The sequence below is a fragment of the Loxodonta africana genome, chromosome 1 (assembly GCF_030014295.1).
Source record: "Loxodonta africana isolate mLoxAfr1 chromosome 1, mLoxAfr1.hap2, whole genome shotgun sequence".
NCBI classification, from domain to species: domain Eukaryota; kingdom Metazoa; phylum Chordata; class Mammalia; order Proboscidea; family Elephantidae; genus Loxodonta; species Loxodonta africana.
The window spans coordinates 74,816,328-74,838,912 of NC_087342.1; the positions used below are offsets into that span (position 1 = coordinate 74,816,328).

General features: G+C 41.0%; 3 non-coding genes across 3 annotated transcripts; 1 reads left to right on the plus strand and 2 right to left on the minus strand.

The window, feature by feature from the left end:
• Positions 1–741: 741 nt before the first annotated feature.
• TRNAI-AAU (transfer RNA isoleucine (anticodon AAU)) lies at positions 742–815 on the minus strand. The gene has a single exon. It is a non-coding gene; the product is annotated as a tRNA-Ile (tRNA).
• Positions 816–15,811: 14,996 nt separating this feature from the next.
• TRNAV-UAC (transfer RNA valine (anticodon UAC)) lies at positions 15,812–15,884 on the minus strand. Its single transcript has one exon. It is a non-coding gene; the product is annotated as a tRNA-Val (tRNA).
• A 611-nt stretch (positions 15,885–16,495) lies between these two features.
• On the plus strand, positions 16,496–16,568 carry TRNAV-UAC (transfer RNA valine (anticodon UAC)). Its single transcript has one exon. It is a non-coding gene; the product is annotated as a tRNA-Val (tRNA).
• Positions 16,569–22,585: the final 6,017 nt, after the last annotated feature.

Here is a 22,585-nt window from a genome sequence, read left to right on the forward strand (position 1 = left end):
TGAAAGCCAGGGTAGTAGCTAGAGGGATGTGTTGGGTCAAGAGAAACCTTGTTAAGTTAGGAGACAGCACATGTGGATATTCATGGAAATAACACAATAGTCAGGAGGATATCCAGAGGTTTCCCACGTTCATCTGACTTTGGCTACGTTCTAGCTCTTGGGGATCCAGAAAAAGAAAAAAAAAATCTCTCTTCATGTACAGAAATTGTATCATGGACAGAAGCCAACTTGTAGGTTAAAAAAATGAAAATATGCATTATATTTGATTGTCTGTATTTAATAAGTAGAAACACCATGTTCAAGAGTAGGAAAGCGCATTATAAGGGATGAATAAACACTCAGGTAGAGGAGATAATCAGGTAGAGAAAGTGCTTGAGGGCAACACAGAGTCACAGCGAGCTGGACCCTGAAAAAGGCACATGGAAAATGAGATGCTGAGATGTACAGTGGCCATCAGAGGCACACCCTATCTCCAAGACCATCCCCACTGTTACCCTGATTTTCTTCACTAAAATTTCTATCTTGAGGGTTTATACCACTTGTTCCAAAAAACTGTTTTTTGTCTCCCCCCTCCCCCCGCCCCGTTAGAGGGGGAACAAAGAGGGTATAGCTGTCACTGCTGAGGATTAGGGAAATAAAGTTGACAATTGATCTAGATTTGATTTCACAGAGGTTATTTTTAAAGTGCAGCTGGGCTTAGAGTGAGGATAGCAAGATTTTTTCTTAATAAACTTTCCCCCTTGGCCTGTACGGGGATTGAACCCGCGACCTTGGCGTTATTAGCACCACGCTCTAACCAACTGAGCTAACCGGCCTTCTGAAGGATGGTATGTTTTTTATATTCAGACACTAGGAAAAGTTTTCGCACCTTTTTGACTCAGCCAAAGGATCCTCGCTTTTACATAAATCTTAACTATGATTAAATGACACTCGTTTTTCAAGCTTCTCTGTATGTTTTTTATTTCCCCTTTCCTCACTCCCGCAAAAAGAAAAGAAACAAAATCTCTATCTCCAGCAGAGATGAATTCGCTTCTCCTATGGAAAATAAGACAGGCACTCCTTCGAAACCCTATGAGGCAGTTCTACTCTGTCCTAGAGGGTCACTATGAGTCGGAGTCGACTCGACCGCACTGGGTTTTTTTATGGAAAATAAGAAGTTCTGGAGCCGTCGATTTCGTCCCAAGAGAAGTATTCACTAGAGCAGGGCTCCTTCAGCCTACCCCAGGAAGCAAACCTTTGAGAACGATTCAGACATCCCCCGCCCCCGAGAAGGACCTGGTCGATTTGGTCCCTGCTGACGTCTTGAGAATTCGCCTCCTGACAGGAAGGAACGTCCCGGTGGATCTTCCCTGCCTGTTCCGAAATCCTGGGCAGATGACCCTTCTTTGTGTTCGAGAAAACGCCCTGCGGCACTGATCTCTGTGCGTCCATTTTGCGATTTTATTGTCATTAACCGCTCATGTTCTCTTTCCTTTCCCTGAGGCCGAGGACTGTGTTTTCTCGCTCTTTACTCCTCTAGTGTCCCGCGTGCCCCCGCACAGCATTGTGGGTTGGTCAATAATTTCAGTTCACGAAAGGGAAAAAGAGTACAGAATGTCCTCGTGGCTGATGATCAGGTTTGGAAAAATAAACAAAGGCTCTAGATTTTGCTAACTGGCCAATATATTCTTTTAATCATTGCCTGCAATATTCAAACAGTGTAGGTCTTGACGCTCAGATTATTTCGGAGGTTTCAAGCTGCTCTTTTCTAGCCACCCCCATAAAACATGGACGCTGGAGTGGAGAAGCACAGACACCACCATTTTCTCCCTACTGATCTGGGGGCAACTGCCATCTCTACACTAGGTACTGAGTGTGTGGGTCCCCCATACTAAGCGATGCTTAAGGCAAAACCTGGAAAAAGGCGACTCCCTTCTACCTAAGCAAAAAAGGGAATGTTAAGGGAAGATAGTGAAAACGGCGGGAAGAAGAAAGAAAAGAAAAATACATCACAGTTTTCATTCTCCTCCAGTAAATCAAGTTTTTTTTTTTTTTTTGAGGACTGTGTGAAGCCGAATATAAAGATGTGTGATGTCCCAGGGATGAACAATATAGAGTCCAGTTTTGCAAATCACCCCACCCCATGTATCTGGCTGCAGCTTGACATTCCGAGGTCATATCCCTGCAGCTAGCTGCCCGGCCCCTAGTGCGGACTCACGGGCTTCCAGAGTTCGGTCCTGAGGGCCTGGGGCTCTGGTTCCTAAAGGGTAATTTTCTTTCACTAGAGAGGTATTTATTACACAAGAGTAATTTCCATGGGACAATAGTGAGGAGTTTCTTAAAATTAAATGCTTCATTCCTGTCGCCAGCTCGCCTGTGTTTGTAAAGGAATGGTGTCCATGAAGGAAGACTTTGATTGTTATGAATAGTGGAGTTTGCTTGGTCGTTTTAATAGGCAAAAAGTATGAATGACAGAAGTGTACCGCCACTGTGAGAATTTCCTGGAGGAAAAGACTGCTCTGAGATTATCCAGCCTGGGGCATGTAGAAAAACTCTATTCTGCAGACCGACCTTGAGACTGAAGGCAAGTTTCATCGTAATTGCAGTGATTGGGTTTGCCCAATATAGGAAAGGCCTTGCTATGAAACAGGGTGGGAAAACATCTGTTTTTTGAACTTAGAAATGAACTAATTTTATACGGGAGATTCTTCCTCCTAACCCAACATATACGAGCGTATGTATTGTGACCAACGCAAGAACTCTCCTGCCCTCTGTGTTGGCCTGGGCTTGAAAGCAGTACATCTTGTCCCTAGAGACGCTGACACTTAGGTCTTGGCCCACCCGTTGCCAGTGTCAGCGCCTTCTCTGCCCGGTTCCTCTCTGTTTCCGTGGTTTCCAAGTGGGTGGAGGCGGGTCTCAAGAGAAGGCCCCTGCCCCAGAGATCCCCTTCTGCGTGGAACCGGTGGACCTGGCTCCCTTCAGATTCAGAGCGTGGAATGTACAGGTTTTCTGTCAAGTGAGGACCTCAAAAGCTTATCCGCTTTGACAACGACCCCTTGGGACTTCCGGTGGCAAGTCAAATGTCATCAGGAATCTCCATCAATTTTTTTCTTCTTTCCAAAGGTCTTGTTCATTTGGTTTAATCAACATGATGTCATTAACATGTTGAGAATTCTTCAAAGTGAAAGACTTTAGGGGAATTATTTATATAACGAATGTAAGGCTAAATAAAGCAAATTTTAAAGTATTTTTAAACATAATGATTAACATTAATTTCAAAGAGCTTTCAACAGAACATATAATAATCTTGGAATATTAAATAGTTAGGACATACCAAGAATATATTAAAATTATTAAGTTTTTTTTAACTTCTGAATAGTAATAAAAAATCTCACGGGTGGGGGGGCGGAGCCAAGATGGCGGACTAGGCAGACGTTACCTCGGATCCCTCTTACAACAAAGACACGGAAAAACAAGTGAATCGATCACATACATAACAATCTACGAACCCTGAACAACAAACACGGATTTAGAGACGGAGAACGAACTAATACGGGGAAGCAGCGATAGTTTCCAGAGCCTGGAGCCAGCGTACCAGTCAGGTACGGCACAAGCACAGAGACCTGCTCCACCCCCCTGAACTAACCCCGGGAGGGGGACCAGCCGGTTCCAGGGGCGGCGTGGGACGCAGCCGGTAGGAGAAGTCCCCGGGAGGCAGTGACTGATCTTGGAGCAGAAAGAGCAGCATCCGAGCCGGGGAACCGTCCCGCAGGGATTTGGACTGCTCGCAGGTACGCCATAAACACGGAGAGTTGCTCCACCCCCTGAACTAACCCCGGGAAGGGGACCAGCCGGGTCGCGCGGGCGGCATGGGACGCAGCCGGTAGGAGAAGTCCCCCGGAGGCAGCGACTGGTATTGGAGTGGGGAGAACAGCGTTCCAGCCGGGACACTTGGTCGCGGCACAAGCACGGGGAGCTACTCCACCCATCTGAACTAACCCCGGGAGGGGGCCCACCTGGTTCACGGGGGCGGCACGGCCACGTGGCTGGAGGGACCGAGAAGTCCCCGGGAGGCAGTGACTGATTTTGGAGTTGAGAGTGCACCGTCCCAGTAGGGGAGCCTTGACGCTGGGTGTGGGGCTGGAAGCGGAGGATCTGACCGTGACTCCAGCAGGCCAGACCCCCTGGGGGCAATCTCCACACAGCCAGCACACATAGGCGACGCGCCCGCGGGAATCTCAGATATAACAGTCATTCCAAGCAAGACAAGCAACTCTGGCTATATTCTGAGGTGCTACTCTCCTATCTCTCTGTTCCCTCCCCCACCCTCCCCAGGCGGCTTCATTAACATCTGAATAGCCTGAGCCAGAGGGAGAACTCTGATAGGGATCTGACTGCAGTTTTTTTTTTAGCGGATTTTCTGGAAAAACTAGTTTCCCAGTGATGGCTCGGAGACAACAATCCATATCAAACCACTTAAAGAAGCAGACCGTGACAGCTTCTCCAACCCCCCAAACAAAAGAATCAAAATCTTTCCCAAATGAAGATACAATTTTGGAATTATCAGATACAGAATATAAAAAACTAATTTACAGAATGCTTAATGATATCACAAATGAAATTAGGATATCTGCAGAAAAAGCCAAGGAACACATTGATAAAACTGTTGAAGAACTCAAAAAGATTATTCAAGAACATACTGGAAAAATTAATAAGTTGCAAGAATCCATAGAGAGACAACATGTAGAAATCCAAAAGATTAACAATAAAATAACAGAATTAGACAACACACTAGGAAGTCAGAGGAGCAGACTCGAGCAATTAGAATGCAGACTGGGACATCTGGAGGACCAGGGAATCAACACCAACATAGCTGAAAAAAAATCAGATAAAAGAATTTAAAAAAATGAAGAAACCCTAAGAATTATGTGGGACTCTATCAAGAAGGATAACCTGCGGGTGATTGGAGTCCCAGAACAGGGAGGGGGGACAGAAAACACAGAGAAAATAGTTGAAGAACTTCTGACAGAAAACTTCCCTGACATCATGAAAGACGAAAGGATATCTATCCAAGATGCTCATCGAACCCCATTTAAGATTGATACAAAAAGAAAAACACCAAGACATATTATCATCAAACTCACCAAAACCAAAGATAAACAGAAAATTTTAAAAGCAGCCAGGGAGAAAAGAAAGGTTTCCTTCAAGGGAGAATCAAGAAGAATATGTTCTGACTACTCAGCAGAAACCATGCAGGCAAGAAGGGAATGGGACGACATATACAGAGCACTGAAGGAGAAAAACTGCCAACCAAGGATCATATATCCAGCAAAACTCTCTCTGAAATATGAAGGCGAAATTAAGATATTTACAGACAAACACAAGTTTAGAGAATTTGCAAAAACCAAACCAAAGCTACAAGAAATACTAAAGGATATTGTTTGGTCACAGAACCAATAATATCAGATATCAGCACAACACAAGGTCACAAAACAGAACGTCCTGATATCAACTCAAATAGGGAAATCACAAAAACAAACAAATTAAGATTAATTAAAAAAAAAATACACATAACAGGGAATTATGGAAGTCAATAGGTAAAAGATCACAATAATCAAAAAGAGGGACTAAATACAGGAGGCATTGAACTGCCATATGGAGAGTGATACAAGGCGATATAGAACAATACAAGTTAGGTTTTTACTTAGAAAAATAGGGGTATATAATGAGGTAACCACAAAAAGGCATAACAACTCTATAACTCAAGACAAAAACCAAGAAAAACGTAACGACTCAACTAACATAAAGTCAAACACTATGAAAATGAGGATCTCACAATTTACTAAGAAAAACGCCTCAGCACAAAAAAGTGTGTGGAAAAATGAAATTGTCAACAACACACATAAAAAGGCATCAAAATGACAGCACTAAAAACTTATTTATCTATAATTACCCTGAATGTAAATGGACTAAATGCACCAATAAAGAGACAGAGAGTCACAGACTGGATAAAGAAACACGATCCATCTATATGCTGCCTACAAGAGACACACCTTAGACTTAGAGACACAAACAAACTAAAACTCAAAGGATGGAAAAAAGTATATCAAGCAAACAATAAGCAAAAAAGAAGAGGAGTAGCAATATTAATTTCTGACAAAATAGACTTTAGACTTAAATCCACCACAAAGGATAAAGAAGGACACTATATAATGATAAAAGGGACAATTGATCAGGAAGACATAACCATATTAAATATTTACGCACCCAATGACAGGGCTGCAAGATACATAAATCAAATTTTAACAGAACTGAAAAGCGAGATAGATACCTCCACAATTATAGTAGGAGACTTCAACACACCACTTTCGGAGAAGGACAGGATATCCAGTAAGAAGCTAAACAGAGACACGGAAGATCTAATTACAACAATCAACCAACTTGACCTCATTGACTTATACAGAACTCTCCACCCAACTGCTGCAAAATATACTTTTTTTTCTAGCGCACATGGAACATTCTCTAGAATAGACCACATATTAGGTCATAAAACAAACCTTTGCAGAGTCTAAAACATCGAAATATTACAAAGCATCTTCTCAGACCACAAGGCAATAAAACTAGAGATCAATAACAGAAAAACAAGGGAAAAGAAATCAAATACTTGGAAAATGAACAATACCCTCCTGAAAAAAGACTGGGTTATAGAAGACATCAAGGAGGGAATAAGGAAATTCATAGAAAGCAATGAGGATGAAAATACTTCCTATCAAAACCTCTGGGACACAGCAAAAGCAGTGCTCAGAGGCCAATTTATATCAATAAATGCACACATACAAAAAGAAGAAAGAGCCAAAATCAGAGAACTGTCCCGACAACTTGAACAAATAGAAAGTGAGCAACAAAAGAATCCATCAGGCTCCAGAAGAAAACAAATAATAAAAATTAGAGCTGAACTAAATGAATTAGAGAACAGAAAAACAATCGAAAGAATTAACAAAGCCAAAAGCTGGTTCTTTGAAAAAATTAACAAAATTGATAAACCATTGGCTAGACTGACTAAAGAAATACAGGAAAGGAAACAAATAACCCGAATAAGAAATGAGAAGGACCACATCACAACAGAACCAAATGAAATTAAAAGAATCATTTCAGATTATTATGAAAAATTGTACTCTAACAAATTTGAAAACCTAGAAGAAATGGATGAATTCCTGGAAAAACACTACCTACCTAAACTAACACATTCAGAAGTAGAACAACTAAATAGACCCATAACAAAAAAAGAGATTGAAACGGTAATCAAAAAACTCCCAACAAAAAAAAGTCCTGGCCCGGACGGCTTCACTGCAGAGTTCTACCAAATTTTCAGAGAAGAGTTAACACCACTACTACTAAAGGTATTCCAAAGCATAGAAAATGACGGAATACTACCCAACTCATTCTATGAAGCCACCATCTCCCTGATACCAAAACCAGGTAAAGACATTACAAAAAAAGAAAATTATAGACCTATATCCCTCATGAACATTGATGCAAAAATCCTCAACAAAATTCTAGCCAATAGAATCCAACGACACATCAAAAAAAATAATTCACCCTGATCAAGTGGGATTTATACCAGGTATGCAAGGCTGGTTTAATATCAGAAAAACCATTAATGTAATCCATCACATAAATAGAACAAAAGACAAAAACCACATGATCTTATCAATTGATGCAGAAAAGGCATTTGACAAAGTCCAACACCCATTCATGATAAAAACTCTTACCAAAATAGGAATTGAAGGAAAATTCCTCAACATACTAAAGGGCATCTATGCAAAGCCAACAGCCAATATCACTCTAAATGGAGAGAACCTGAAAGCATTTCCCTTGAGAACGGGAACCAGACAAGGATGCCCTTTATCACCACTCTTATTCAACATCGTGTTGGAAGTCTTAGCCAGGGCAATCAGGCTAGACAAAGAAATAAAAGGTATCCGGATTGGCAAGGAAGAAGTAAAGTTATCACTATTTGCAGATGACATGATTATATACACAGAAAACCCTAAGGAATCCTCCAGAAAACTACTGAAACTAATAGAAGAGTTTGGCAGAGTCTCAGGTTATAAAATAAACATACAAAAATCACTTGGATTCCTCTACATCAACAAAAAGAACACCGAAGAGGAAATAACCAAATCAATACCATTCACAGTAGCCCCCAAGAAGATAAGATACTTAGGAATAAATCTTACCAAGGATGTAAAAGACCTATACAAAGAAAACTACAAAGCTCTACTACAAGAAATTCAAAAGGACATACTTAAGTGGAAAAACATACCTTGCTCATGGATAGGAAGACTTAACATAGTAAAAATGTCTATTCTACCAAAAGCCATCTATACATTTAACGCACTTCCGATCCAAATTCCAATGTCATATTTTAAGGGGATAGAGAAACAAATCACCAATTTCATATGGAAGGGAAAGAAGCCCCGGATAAGCAAAGCACTACTGAAAAAGAAGAAGAAAGTGGGAGGCCTCACCTTACCTGACTTCAGAACCTATTATACAGCCACAGTAGTCAAAACAGCCTGGTATTGGTACAACAACAGACACATAGACCAATGGAACAGAATTGAGAACCCGGACATAGATCCATCCACGTATGAGCAGCTGATATTTGACAAAGGACCAGTGTCAATTAACTGGGGAAAAGACAGCCTTTTTAACAAATGGTGCTGGCATAACTGGATATCCATTTGCAAAAAAATGAAACAGGACCCATACCTCACACCATGCACAAAAACTAACTCCAAGTGGATCAAAGACCTAAACATAAAGACTAAAACGATAAAGATCATGGAAGAAAAAATTGGGACAACCCTAGGAGCCCTAATACAAGGTATAAACAGAATACAAAACATTACCAAAAATGATGAAGAGAAACCCGATAACTGGGAGCTCCTAAAAATCAAACACCTATGCTCATCTAAAGACTTCACCAAAAGAGTAAAAAGACCACCTACAGATTGGGAAAGAATTTTCAGCTATGACATCTCCGACCAGCGCCTGATCTCTAAAATCTACATGATTCTGTCAAAACTCAACCACAAAAAGACAAACAACCCAATCAAGAAGTGGGCAAAGGATATGAACACACATTTCTCTAAAGAAGATATTCAGGCAGCCAACAGATACATGAGAAAATGCTCTCGATCATTAGCCATTAGAGAAATGCAAATTAAAACTACGATGAGATTCCATCTCACACCAGCAAGGCTGGCATTAATCCAAAAAACACAAAATAATAAATGTTGGAGAGGCTGCGGAGAGATTGGAACTCTCATACACTGCTGGTGGGAATGTAAAATGGTACAACCACTTTGGAAATCTATCTGGCGTTATCTTAAACAGTTAGAAATAGAACTACCATACAACCCAGAAATCCCACTCCTAGGAATATACCCTAGAGATACAAGAGCCTTCATACAAACAGATATATGCACACCCATGTTTATTGCAGCTCTGTTTACAATAGGAAAAAGTTGGAAGCAACCAAGGTGTCCATCAACGGATGAATGGTTAAATAAATTGTGGTATATTCACACAATGGAATACTACGCATCGATAAAGAACAGTGACGAATCTCTGAAACATTTCATAACATGGAGGAACCTGGAAGGCATTATGCTGAGCGAAATTAGTCGGAGGCAAAAGGACAAATATTGTATAAGACCACTATTATAAGATCTTGAGAAACAGTAAACCTGAGAACACATACTTTTGTGGTTACGAGGGGGGGAGGGAGGGAGGGTGGGAGAGGGTTTTTTTTATTGATTAATCAGTAGATAAGAACTGCTTTAGGTGAAGGGAAAGACAACACTCAATACATGGAAGGTCAGCTCAATTGGACTGGACCAAAAGCAAAGAAGTTTCCGGGATAAAATGAATGCTTCAAAGGTCAGCGGAGCAAGCGCGGGGGTCTGGGGAGCATGGTTTGCGGGGACTTCTAAGTCAATTGGCAAAATAATTCTATTATGAAATCATTCTGCATCCCACTTTGAAATGTGGCGTCTGGGGTCTTAAATGCTAACAAGCAGCCATCTAAGATGCAGCAATTGGTCTCAACCCACCTGGAGCAAAGAAAAATGAAGAACACCAAGCCCACATGACAACTAAGAGCCCAAGAGACAGAAAGGGCCGCATGAACCAGAGACCTACATCATCCTGAGACCAGAAGAACTAGTTGGTGCCCGGCCACAATCGATGACTGCCCTGACAGGGAGCTCAGCAGAGGACCCCTGAGGGAGCAGGAGATCAGTGGGATGCAGACCCCAAATTCTCATAAGAAGACCAAACTTAATGGTCTGACTGAGACTGGAGGAATCCCTGCGGCCATGCTCCCCAGACCTTCAGTTGACACAGGACAGGAACCATCCCCGAAGACAACTCATCAGACATGAAAGGGACTGGTCAGAGGGTGGGAGAGAGATGCTGATGAAGAGTGAGCTAATTATATCAGGTGGACACTTGAGATTGTGTTGGCAACTCTTGTCTGGAGGGGGGATGGGAGGATAGAGAGAGAGGGAAGCCGGCAAAATTGTCAAGAAAGGAGAGACTGAAAGGGCTGACTCAAGACGGGGAGAGTAAGTGGGAGTAGGGAGTGAGATGTATGTAAACTTATATGTGACAGACTGATTGGATTTGTAAACGTTCACTTGAAGCTTAATAAAAGTTATTATAAAAAAAAAAAAAAAAAAGAGGATTAGGTTGGGTGCAACACCCTTACTCAGGTCACAGCCCTGATCCAATGTAAGAGGAGATTCCCTGGGATGTGTCCTGCATCACCTTTTATTTTACAAGAGATAAAGGGAGAAAGAGAGAAGCAACCAGAGAAAGGGGGACCTCCTACCACCAAGAAGAAAGAGCCAGAAGTGGAGCACATTCTTTGCACCCAGGGTTCCTGCTCTGAGAACCTCCTAGATCCAGAGGAAGATTGATGCCAAGACACTTGGAGATTTCCAAGGAATGCCAGGCCCACAGATATTGAAAGGAGAGAAGGACCTTCCCCCAGAGCTGACAGAGAGAGAAAGTCTTCCCCTGGAGTTGGGGCCTTGAATTTGGACTTCTAGCTTCCTAAACTATAAGAGAATAAATTTCTGCTTGTTAAAAAAAAAAAAAAAAAAAAATCTCATGGGTAAACAATTGAATTTCCCAGTTAAAACTCTTTCATGACACGTTGGAAAGAGAGTGTCCACAAACATTTTTGGGATCTTAGGATTCTTACTCTGTCCTATATGTTCGCTATAAGTCAGAATCCACTACATGGCAATGGGTTTGGGTTTTTGTTTTTGGTTAGGATTCTTGGAAGGGGATTTTTCCACTGAAAGTATTTGCTGCCCTCCAGTGGGGGTTGGTGTAATGTTGAAAAATGAAAGAAAAGTTCTTTGGGGAATATTAGTTCTTTTATGAAGCAATGCACCCAGGAAGTCTGGTTGGGTCAAACTTTTGTCTTTTTTGGCTTTTGTACAGCAGCATAAGTCTTATAAGCACAGTTACAGATTCCTGGGTCATAGTTAGAGAGGCCTGGTGGCTTTGGGTTGTGCATGTGTGTGTGTGTGTAGTAGTAGTAGTAGTATTTGAGAAATCAATGCAACCAAATGGATTTTGCAGCATGTTTGAAAAGTTTTACGTTTTTTGAAACATGTGTTGCCCACAAATTATGTATCAAAATGTATCAAAGTTCATTATTTTAAGGTAGGAGACAAATGGCATATATGAATATTTATGGAATTAACATGAAAGTCAGGAGAAAATTAAAAGGTTTCATACATTCACTCTGGCTTTGGCATCATTCTAGGTCCTGGAGATCCAGAAAAGGAAAACAGAAAAAAAAAAACTGTCTTCATGGACAGAAATTAGAGTGGAGGTCAATTGATACCTTAAAAAAAAAAAGAAGGAAGGAAGGAAAACATGCATTGTGTCTGACTGTGGTTGCTATAAAACTATATGGATTAGTTTCAGCGGTAAGAAAGAACAGTGCAAGGGCTGAGGTGACAATCAGGTAGTGGAGATAATCAGGTAGAGAAAGTACATGACAGTCCCATGGAAATACAGTGTGTTGGACCCTGGAAAAGGGATGAGAACAAGATGTCAAGCGGACAATGGCCTCCATGCACACAGCGCATCCAGAAGGCTATCCTCACTTCTAGCTTCCTTTTCTTCACTAAAATTTCTAACTTAAGGCTTTCTGTCACTTGTTCCAAAAATCTCTTTGTTTCTTCTTTCACCATGCCCATTTCTGAGGGAGAGTAAAGAGGGTAGGTGTCACTACTGAGGATTATTAAAGACATACAGTTGACATTTGAACTAGATTTTATATCAGAGTGCCTATTTTCTCAGTTTAGCTGGGTGTGAATTGAGTGCAAAGTTATTTGTCTATTTATTTTTAATCAACAGAAATCTTGTTTTCCTGGCCCAAACATAGAACAAAGCTGGGAACTTGGCATTATCAACACCACACTCTAAACAAACAAGCTAACCAGACACCTCTTTAAAAAAAAAAAAAAAAAGTACTCTTTTACATTCAGATAGACCTATGTTTGCTGCCTCCCTCTTCACTCATCCAAAGCAGACTGTCATTTACATAATCTTAACTATGACTAGATGACACTATTTTTTCAAGCTTCTCTTTATGTTTTCTATTTCCCCTTTCTGCACTCCTGCAAAAAGAAAAAGAAAAGAAACACAAAACTACCTCCAGCAGAAATGAGCTTCGCTCCTCCATTGCAAAATAAGACATTCTGGAGCTTGTCTATTTCTTCCCTAGAGAAACATTCACTGGAGAGTGCTCCTTCAGCTTTCCCCAGGAAGCCTTTGAGAAGGATACTGCGACCCCTGGAAAGGATCAGGTGGATCAGGGGTGAGGACTGCCTTCCAGACAGGAAGGAGGATCCCAGTTGGATCAGCCCTGTGCATTCCTATATCCTGGAGAGAAGGCCTCTTCTTTGTGCTCCCTCAAAGGCTAAAGTTGATTAATTTCCAATTTAGGGCAAAATGTAATAGGCAGAGTACCTCTGTGAAAGCACCTAAGGAGACTTTTTATCTCCTGAGCTTTGTATGGTCCATGGATATTTAGACTCTCAGGGCACTAGTAGGGGATAACATTGGTTCACGATATTAATGACATATGATTCATTGCCATATGAATAGAGAATGATCCAGCTCCAAAATCCCACTTAGTATATAGTTTCTTGACCACTCCTGACACAAGCTATATTCACGTGGATTAGATATTTGTGTGCAGGAAGTTTATTAGGGAATGATATAGGAACAATACCTGTAAAGCACTGAGGGATGCAGGGTTAGAAGGGGAAAAGTTGACAGGTAGCAACAGAGGCCTGAGCTGATCCCATGTGGAACCTTGGAAATCAGATGGCCCTTCAGAGTTAAGGCAAGAGAGTCAGACCTTTATAGGTATGTACTGAGCATCCACTACTGTGGGCTGTTCAGAGAGGGAACATGGCCTTGACTGAGGCAGTTCCTTTCAGCTGAGGGCAATTCCTAGAGAGGGCCTCAACTTTGTGCCATGAGGGAGCAACACTTGTGGCAGCTGGGGAGATGAATGCCTTGGTCCTGAAAGGAGGGAACCTGGGTGTCACAACCCAGCACACAACACAGAGAACAAGGTTGGAGGCAGGCTTAGCAGGCAGCTGCTAAGCAGCAGTAGGAAGGTTGTTAGGTTACTGCAGTAATTCAGGCAAGAGATGCAGGTAGTTTGGGTCAGATTGGTAGCAGTTCGGGAGCTCAGAATTTTGTATCATGTCGCAAGAGCACCAACAGGACATCCTGATAGGAAGAAATGTTGTGATGCCTAGGTAAGAAGTGCATTTCATTATCCAGCTTTTGATTTTAGAGGACACTTGAGTCATGAAACAATATTATATCCCATTTATGATTAATAGGCACATGAACCTTCATACTAAAAAGTAATGGAAACAAAATTAGAAATTCTACCATTGATCCAATTCTTGAAATGCTCATAGGTAATAAAAATGGAAAAACATAATAGCTAAAATTATAATCATGCTATGACTATTTCTTTTATATAGAATTTTAAAATATGGAAGTTATTACTAGCTTAAAATAATAATTTCAGATGAATGTGGGATTAGATTAATTGATTACTTTGCCAATGCCTTGCTCCCATTTAAAATGGTAAAAATTAATTTATATTTTTTTAATGGAAGAATTAGTAATCTTTTGTCAGCGCCAGTGGTGCCAAGGAAATCCATGTGACTATGGATGAAATCAATTTTGAAGACAGTGTCTAAAGCAGGATCTGTCCTAACAGGCTGTAGAGCTCTGTGTCCCTAATGAACTATTTTAAAAATATTTTAAAGAATAAAACAAAGAAAAATATTGACAAAATTATGCTAGTACTATTTTTTATGCCCTAAAATATTTATTTTAGAAAATGAAATCAACTTCTATAAATGAAAAGTAGGAATGGATTTTTTCCCCAAAGGTATTTAGCTAGTGAGAGTGAAGCATAGAATCTTCTAGTTCATCGCCAAGTGGTGGTTTCCAGTTCATAGCGACCCTTTTCAGAAAAACACCCAGGCAAATCAAGACAAAAAGGAAAGCCTTTTCAACAATTAGTGCAGGGACAATTGGATATCCACACACAAAAAGAAGAATTTAGAGCCTTCCCTCAAACCATACACAAACCTTAACTTGGAATCCATCATAGACCGAAATGTAAGACCTCAAATTTTGAAAGTTTTAGGTGAAAACACTGAAGAAAATCTCTGTGACATTGCGTTAGACAGAGTTCTTAGATATAGCACCAAAACACTACCCATAAAGAAGAAAATTGACTAACAGGACTAAATCAAAATTAAAATCTTTTGCACTTTGAAAGACACCATTAGGAAAATGAAAAGACAAACCATAGGCTGGGAGGAAATATCCGTGAATCAAATATCTCATCAAGGACTTGTATCCAGAATATGTAAAGAAATTTTATAAATCAATAATACTAAGATAAAGAACCAAATTTAAACGCACAGAAGATTTGAATAGACATTTGTCCAAAGAAGACATACAAATGACTAATGAGCACATGAAAAGGTGTTCAACATCATAGTCGTAAAACCAAAAAAGAAAAAAGCCCAAACTCTTTGCTATCGAGTTCTAACACATAACCACCATATAGGAAAGTAGAAGTGCCCCATAAGATTTCGAAAGAACAGCTGGAAGATTTGAACTGTAGACCTTTACTTAGCCGCTGTAGTACTTAACCACTATACAACCAGTGCTACTCACAGTCATCATGGATGTATAAATGAAACCACAATGACATACCACTTTACACTTACTCTGTGCCTATACCAGAAAACATAGAAAATAACCTGTGTTACTGATGATGTGGACAAATTTGTACTCTCATACTGTGCTGGTGGGAATGCAAAATGACACAGCCACTTTAGAAAACAGTTTGACTGTTTTTAAAAAGGTTAATAATAATTTTAACATATTGTTGTTACACGTTGAACTGAATCCTCCAGAAATATGTGTTGAAAATTTTAACCCCTATATCTCTGGACGAAATCCCATTTGGCAATAGGATTTGTTTGTTCTGTCAGCGAGGCCGTATCAGTGTAGAGTGTGTCCTAAACCTACTAACACTTGAGATGAAAACAGCAGATTAGACTCAGAGACAAGGGAGCACACACTGGGTGGAAGACAGGTGCTACCAGAAAACAACAGACACAGATGAATCTACGTAGAAGCACACAAAGCAGCACAGGAAATAGGATTGCAGGCTGCTAAAAGGTTAAGTTGGCTCCACTGGGGATTGAACCCAGGATCTTCTGCATGTAAAGCAGATGTGCTAACCACTAGACCATGGAACCACTACAAGTATTGTCCCATGGACATGCAGAAGAACTAACATAACTGTATTGGAAGAAGTCCAGCCAGAATGCTCACTAGAAGTGAGGATGGCAAGACTTCCTCTCACATATGACGTGATATCAGAAGGGATCAGCCCTCTGATAAGGACATTCTGCTTGGTAAATGAGAGGGTCAGTGAAAAACAGAAAGACCTTCAATGAAATGGACTGACACAGCGCTGCTACAATGGACTCAAGCATAACAATGGTTGTGGGGATGGCACAAGACCTGGCAGTGTATTGTTTTCTTGTAGGGTCTGCTGTGAGTCAGAACCAGCTCCATGGCACCGAAAAACAACAAAATCAAAAAGTTGAACTAGATGAGAAAGGACCGCCTCCCAGAAACACACATTGAAGTTGGCCTTCTAGCCTCCTGAACTGTGAGAAAGAAACAAAGGGGGAAAAAAAGTACTGCTCTTTAAGTCAAACAAAGGATTGGTCCCTCCTGATAACATGTGGAAAGCCTATAAGAGGAGGCCTCACCATCCTCTCTTCTGATGAGCATTCTGGCTGTACTTCTTCCAAGACATTTTGTTAGTTTTTCTGGCAGTCCATGGGACTGTACTTGTTGTGGTTGCATGGTGTAGTGGTTAGCATATCTGCTTTACATGCAGAAGATCCTGGGTTTGATCCCCAGTGGAGCCAGTGGTATTTCAGTCAGAGCAGCACGAAGAAACTAACACATCATTAGGTCAGGGACCACATCTGTTTTGCTACCTTTGTATTGGCAGGGACTGGCACACAATAGTACATCAATACCTGTTGCCATCAAGCCAATTCACTGTCCCATAGGGTTTCCATGAAGCAGCTGCTAACACTTTAGTTAGCAGCAGAGCTCTTAACCTCAGTGCCACCAGGGCCTTTCTATATCAATGTATCTGCTACATGTTGGGGGAAATCCCTCAGCTGTCTTGGGGAGGTGAGGCAGGCACAGAATTTTAGTGTGATGTGAGGCCCATGGAGCTATGGCTAGTCTAAAGATTAAATCCTTCCCTTGGAAGCAATTCTCGTGGGGTCAAGCATTGTCCAATCTTCTCTCAGGATCAGTTCCTCACTGATTTGAAAGTCCATTGAACTAAACTTGTCTTTGGTCTGGGATAGTGACAACTGGACCAATGACCAACATCATGATAAATGGAGAAAAGATTGAAGTTGTCAAGGATTTCATTTTTCTTGCATCCACAATCAATAGCACTGGAAGCAGCAGTCAAGAATTCAAAAGATGCACTGCATTGGGTAAATCTGTTGCAAAGGATCTCTTCAAAGTGTTGAAGAGCAAGGATGTCACCTTGAAGACTAAGATGTGCTGACCCAAACCATGGTATTTTCAATCGCATCATACACATGTGAATGCTGGACAATGAATAAGGAAGACTGAAGAAGAATTGACGCCTTTGAATTGTGGTGCTGGTAAAGACTATTGAACATACCATGGACTGTCAAAAGAACGAATAAATCTGTCTTAGTAGAAGTACAGCCAGAATGCTCCTTAGAGGCAAGGATGCTGAAACTGCGTCTTACATACTTTGGACATGTTGTCAGGAAGAATCAGTCCCTGGAGAAGGACATCGTGCTTGGCAGAGTACAGGGTCAGCGGAAAAGAGGATGACCCTCAACGAGGTGGATTGACACAGCGACTGCAACAATGAGCTAAAGCATAACGGTTGTAGGGATGGCTCAAGACCAGGCAGTGTTTCGTTCTGTTGTGCATAGGGTCACTTTGAGTCAGAACTGACTCAACACCACATAACAACAACAACAACAGTTGACATTACCCGAAAAGTATGAAGGATAAGTAGTTAAGCTGTTGAGTTGAAAAACCAGCAGCATCTCAATGGGGTTATGTTTTTATATGGCTATTTATCTTGTCTGGAAATGCAGAAATAAATCGTTCAAACTGAATTGTTGTGAAACACAAACCTTTCAGACGGATAGTGGGCCATACCAAATTTTGTATTGAGTTCCTGTGCTAATCAGGCCTCCTTATTCTCATTCACCTCTGAAATGAGCTCAAACTGTTCAAACTGTATTTCCAGCAGCCTTAAAACTTTGACACTTTTATTGTGTACTTTTAGGTCAAAGAATCTGTGAGCTCCCGATGTACAGGGTCCTAATTCAGCCTAGCCTCCCCACATAGTAGAGCCTTTATGTTCAGAAATGCTGGCTGTGATATGATGAAGTTGTTACACATGATAGCTGCTGATGGGAAAGCTGACCCCAAACAGTGTGAAGGTTAAAACAAGTTCAAACGCTCTTTCTGATAATAGAAACTAACATGGAAGTGAGGGATGTTCTCGGCTGAAATCATCACAAGGTTATAATAAAGCAAGAAGAAAGAATGTATTCCGCAAAAGTTCAAAGAGGCAAAAATGGAAAATAGACAAGCATACTGCCAGAGCCATGTCTGCCGCAGTTCAAGGAATGTTACAGAATCAAGTATATATTAACGTTACAGATGGGTAATATCATTAAAAGTTTCACCTTTTCAAACTGGCTAAAAACTGCTAAATATACATGATTCTACATTTGGAATTGTCTTTCTTCATAAGCATTGGTTCAGATTTGAGCAATGGCAGTCAGGATGGTCTTCATAGGTTCAACAAATCTTACTCTTTACTAAATGCTAAAAGACAAAAAAAAGAGTGGAAAGTACATGGATCTTTTGTGCTCTGCTTAAGATTTGTTTACATGAAATTTTCCCTAAAAGATGCTTTCTAGGTTTTCCTAGCTATTGTTTTTATACCTCAGGACCCAGTTGATCTGTCCTTGTGAGTCCAGCTCCAGCTAGGTCACTTTATACTCACGGACAGGGAATAATGGCCCCAATTTGAACTCCTAGGTCACAAAGACCATGTCCCTGCACCTTTTCGGACAACACACTTATTGGAGGTCAATAACCTTGGTGTACTAGAAGGAACCCAAGGTATGACATCCAGTCACATCTGTTTCCATATAATATTTATTACATTGTTACAGAAAAGGGAAAATCAGTGATCTTTCTAGATCTCATTTTCATCATTTGCTATTTGAAAAATTAAGCCAGAATACTTCTCAGAAGGGAAGATGTTGAGACTTTGTCTTATATGTTTGGACATGTTTTCAGGAGGGACCAGTCCCTGGAGAAGGTCACATGCTAGGTAGAGAGTCAGCAAAAAAGAGGAAGACCCTCAATGACATGGATTGACACGGTGGCTGCAACAATGAGCTCAAACATAGCAATGATTGTGCGGATTGTGCAGGACCGAGCAGTGTCTCATTCTGTTGTACATGGAGTCACTATAAGATTGCACCTAACAACAACTACATTCTGTGCCAAGCATGGTTCTAGTAACAAATGCTACAGTAGTAAACGAACAAAAAAAGTCTTTTGAGTTTTCCCTCAATGTAGACCAAAACCGGCATTCCTAACCAAGACCAGGTTTACTGAACTGATAGAGACTAGAGGAATCCCTGTGACTATTGCCCTAAGACACCCTTTTAACTTGGAACTGAAGTCACCTCCAGAGGCCTCCTTTCAGTCAAATAATAGATTGGCTTAGAAAATAAATATCACCTGTGAGAAATGTGCTCCCTTCAACAATCAACTATGCGAGACCAAATGGTCAACATTTACCCAAACATGAGAAGGCAAAGAAGGGTAGGGAAGCTAGATAAATGGACATAGAACAAACAGAACGGAAATAATGAGAATGCTGACACATTGCAAAAACTGTAGCCAATGTCACAGAAAATTTGTACAAAAATTGTAAATTGGGAACCTAATTTGCTGTGTAAATTTTCACCTAAAACACAGTAAACATTTTTAAAAACACAGAAAAAAGTCTTTTCCCTCATAAACCTTACATTCCAGTGATAAAGAAAGGTAGAATGCAAAATGATTATGTAAATTACATAGTTTAATAGATGTACATATATATATATTGATGAAAATGAGGATAAGATGTTCAGGTGTAGTGAAACTCTGGAAGTTCATGGTGGGTTCACTAATAATGTGATATTTGAAGAAGATGAGTTAGTGCGCGTATCTGGAATAGAGTGTTGAAAGCAAAGGCAGTGGTTAGTGCGAAGGTCCTGAGGCGGAAAGAAGTCTAATGTATTTAAAGTACAACAAGAAGGTCAATAATAACTTTAGCAGAGTGAGCAAGGGGGAGAGGAGTAGGAGAAAAGGTCAGAGAGGAAATTGATTAGGGAGCAGGGACATTATGTAGAGCCTTGCAGATTATTATAAGGATTTTGGCTTTTTTTTTTCTCTAAGTACAGTAAGGATCCACTGATGCATTTTTAGTAGAGAGAACAATAAGGAGCCATTGTCGGGTGTTAAATATTCTGCAGACAGTATCTTGTTAAAGGCAAAGGAAGCAAACTCAAGATATAATAAGAGATATTGATAATATTCTGGACCCCTGGTGGTGCATGGTGAAGAGCTCTTTGGCTGCTAACCTAGAGGTCAGCAGTTAGAATCCACCAGCTACTTGGAAACCCGATGGGGCAGTTCAACTCTGTTCTATAGAATTACCCTGAGTTGGAATCAGCTCCATGGCAACAGGTAATAATATTCGACATTACAGAATTTTATGGCTAGAGCCAAGCTAATAGTAATGGAAGTATCTGAGAACTGGCCATATTCCAGATATATTTTGAAGATAAAGCAAGGACAATTTTCAGAGTGACTGGATATGCTGAATAGAGCAAAAATGGAGTCAGTGAAGATCCCAAATTCTTAGTCCTAAACAGCTGGAAGGATGGAGTTGCAGTTAAATGAGATAGAGATCAATATGTTTGGAACAGTTTCAGAGGATAGATATGAATTCCACTTTGGGATATGTTAAGTTTAAGATGATTCCTGAAAGACTTCTAAGAGGAGATAATCAGTGGGCTAGAGATACACAATGGTACTCCAATGAAGACCATGGAAGATGTAACCATGAGATGATGAGCTTAGCCAGGGAAGGACAACAAAAACAGAAGAGGCCTGAGGATTGAGCTCTGAGACTTTACAATGTTTACCCAAAAGCCAAAGAGGTCAGGGAAAGGAGATAATCAGGTAGAGAAAGTGCTTGACAGTCATATGGATATAGTGCACTTGACCCTGAAAAAGGGACGGGGAGAACAAGATGTCAGATGGACAGTGGCCATCAGACACACAACCCATATCCAAGGCCATCCTCCCTCCCAGCATCATTTTCTTCACTAAAATTTCTCTCTTATGTCACTTGTTTCATAAACCTCTTTCTTCTTCTCCCCACCCACCCCTTTAGAGGGAGAGCAAAGAGGGTAGGAGTCACTACCTAGGATTAAAGAAATAAAGTCGACGTTTGATCTAGGTTTTATGTCAAAGAGGATATATTCAGTAATTCAGCTGGGTGTGAAGTCAGGACAGCAACGTCTTCTCCTGACCCAGCACGGGCATCAAATCGGGGACCTTGTCTTTATTAGCACCACCTAACCAGCTGAACTAAGCTGTCACCAGTAAAAAACTTAATTTACATTTAGAAACTGTTAAGTATGTTGCCTCCCTCATCACTGATCAAAAGAACCCTCTCATTTACCCAGTCTCAACTATTACTAAATGATACTATGTTTTCAAGTTTCTCTTTATGTTTCCTATTTCCCTTTTCCACACTCCTGCAAAAAGAAAAAGAAACACAAAAACCGTACCTCCAGCAAAAACGAACTTCGCTCCTCCGTCGCAAAATAAGATGTTCTGGAGCTCATGGAATTCATCCGAGAGAAACTTTCACTGGAGAGGGTTACTTCATCCTACCCCAAGAAGCCTTTGAGAAAGATTCAGAGACCCCTGGGAAGGATTTGTTGGATTTGGCCCCAGCTCAGGACATGAGGATTCTTCTCCAGAATGTCCCTGGTGGACCAGCCCCACCTGCTACTAAATCTTGGGGAGATGCCCCTTTTCTGTGTTCCGGGAAGGCTAAAGTTGATTAATTACAATTTAGGGCAAAATGTAATAGGCAAAATATCTCTGTGAAAGTGTCTAAAGAGACTTTTCTCTCATGAGCCTTATATTGTCCATGGCTAGTAAGACTGTCTGGACATTTCTAGAGGATGACATGGGTTCACTATATTAATTGCCACAGGAATACAGAGCGATCCAGCTTCAAAATCCCATTTAGTGTATGGTTTCTGGGACCACTCCTGGCACAAACTGTATTCAAATGGGCTAGATATTTGTACAAAGGAAGTTTATTAGGGAATGCTATGGGCACCACACCTGTGAGGGAGTGAGGGAAAGCAGGATTACAAGGGGAAAAGTTGACAGGCAGCAACAGAGGCCTGAGCTGATCCCTTGAGGAGCTCTGAAAATAGGATGGCCCTTCAGAGTTGACGCAAGAGATTCAGACCTTTATAGGCATGTATTCAGCAGTCATTAGTGTGGGCTGCTTTCAGAGACAGGACATGACCTTGATAGAGGCAGCTCCTTTCACCTGAGGGCAATTCCTAGAGCAGGCTTCAAATTTGTTCCATGAGGAATCAACACTCCTGGCAGCTGGGGACATGAATGCCTTGGTCCTGAAAGGAGGAAACCTGGGTGGTACAACACGTCACAGAGAACAAGGTTGGAGGCAGGCTTAGTAGGCAGCTGATAACCAGCAGGAGGAAGGTTGTTCGGCTACTGCAATAATTCAGACAAGAAATGCAGGTAGTTT